This window comes from Eurypyga helias, unplaced genomic scaffold, assembly GCF_000690775.1.
Source record: "Eurypyga helias isolate BGI_N326 unplaced genomic scaffold, ASM69077v1 scaffold20851, whole genome shotgun sequence".
NCBI classification, from domain to species: domain Eukaryota; kingdom Metazoa; phylum Chordata; class Aves; order Eurypygiformes; family Eurypygidae; genus Eurypyga; species Eurypyga helias.
In genome coordinates this window covers 400-2,451 of record NW_010233002.1, presented here as the reverse complement: position 1 = coordinate 2,451, position 2,052 = coordinate 400, and positions in this window count along the sequence as shown.

Below are 2,052 nucleotides of genomic sequence, written 5' to 3'. Positions count from 1 at the left end.
CCTCCCGCACGGAGAGGTTTCGGCGCTAGCCTGGGCAGATCTGGTGTTTACCTCCCTCCCACTGCTCTGCGGCGGCTTCCTCCACAAAAAATAATAATAATAATAAAGCAGTTTTGCTCCAGAGGAATTCGCTGGGATTTATTGTGGGTTTTAAGCGCTGGGGGGAGAAGGATGGTTTATTACCTGTCTCGCCCTCCTCCTGGGGCAGAGGCTCTCTGAGCTGACCCTGCCTCTGGATACGCAGGCTAAGTCAGGCTCCTTCCTTACTTCATGAAAGTTTTCATTATCTGGGCTGCCTCCCAGCCAAACTGGGTGGGTATTTCCCTAGCAAAGATTAATAGAGCTGTTTGGAGCTCTGCAAGAAAAAGTGTAATTGCAAAGGGAATTATTGCCCTGCCCCGCATCACGGACAGCTCGACTCAGCTCGCCAGACCACCGAGCCTGCTGCTGGCATCTCCAGCCCTGCTTTCCAGGGTTTCCTGGATCTCCGAGGCCCCAGCATCCCAGCCCAGGTGTGGCACAGGCAGGAACCATCCAGGTCTCCACACTAAAATCCGCCTGTCTCCAAGGAGCAGCCCCATGCATGCAACCCAGGCTTTCCTCAATCGCTGATCTGAGGAACACAACCAGGCAGCGATCGCTGCAGGCATGTGGAGACGTAGCGATGATTTCGGCTGGGATAAATGGAGCCCAGACCTCCCTTGCATCCCACGCCCTGGGCACTGCGGCCGTGGATGCTGAGAAAGGCTGCTTGGTCCCGATTCAAACCCGCACGCCCACCCGAAGCCCGGGCAGGGCTGTGCTGGAGGAAAGCGAGTTCGGAGCCAGCACGGTTGCACAAGGACAAGAACAGACACAAAAATGACACTACAGCAACACACATCCAACACCCGACAGCGTTTCCCGGTGGAGCGAGAGCTCACTGCGTACCACATTGGAAAAATACCACTCTTCCCCTTGGCTCTCAAACAAGCGGCTACCAAGACTTCCACGAGCAGACCCCAAACACCCAACTTATTTGCCATCCTTCTAAGCCAATGCCATCCCCAAAGATACAAAAACTGGACCCGGACATCACTGGGAATCGATCCCTCCTTGGCCAAGGCCGGGGGTGATCCAGCTCCCCCCAGCAGTGCCTTGGGCAGATGCGGGATGCACAGCATCTCCCTGCTCCTGCAGCGCTGCCGGGGCGGGGGTGTTTGCCCACCGGCACTCTGTGCGAGCCCAGGATAAATATCCCCTCGTTAGCTTGGGAACTAATAAGGTGTGGCTGGAGGAGCGAGAAACAAGGTGATAAATTACCCCAGCGCAGTCCTATTGCTAATAGATAAAGGTTATTTTAATGTTTCCATTAAAAACTCCATTTTAAGGATTTATAACTTGGTTACAGCTGTTTGCTTGGGCTAAAGGTGGCGGCTAACCATCCGTTTCCGGCTTTCCTCGTTATTTAAGGAGAAAAAGTCGGCAATTAAGAGCTGTGCATGCGGAATAGCGGGTGCCACAAGCACGGGTGGCAATGGGGGGAATCGCTGTTCCCTGGGAGACAGAAGCAAGCATCCCAAAACAGCGGGGCCGTGCCAGGCATGTACCCTGCTGCCGCCCGTTTGCTCCCACGTGGAAAAATAAGATCTAAAATGCAGCTCATTCCCCCGTATTTACACGGCGTGAACTCCCCGGCACTTCAATGGGCTCCTCGGCAGGCACACGGCCCCGGCAGGAAATCAAGTAAATAGTGGGAAAACCACTCCACCCTATTTTTAGATAACAGGCAGGCTGCGTCGCCCCGGCCGCGGCCACCTCGGAGCCCGGCGCTGCGGAGGAGGCAGGAGTGGAGGCAGGGAGCGAAACCTGTGGGGCAGGTTCAAAGCCCCCGGGGAGGGTTTCCAAACCCTAAAGTCACTGAAGGGGCCAGGGGAGCACCCCGAGGGGGACACTCACTGCAGAGCTGCTGTGGCACTTACCCTCAGCGCCCACTGAGCTGCCCGGAAAGGTCTTTTTCCCACGTGCTTTTAGCCAATATTGGGCATTTTTTAAAAGGGCCCGATAAGAGAA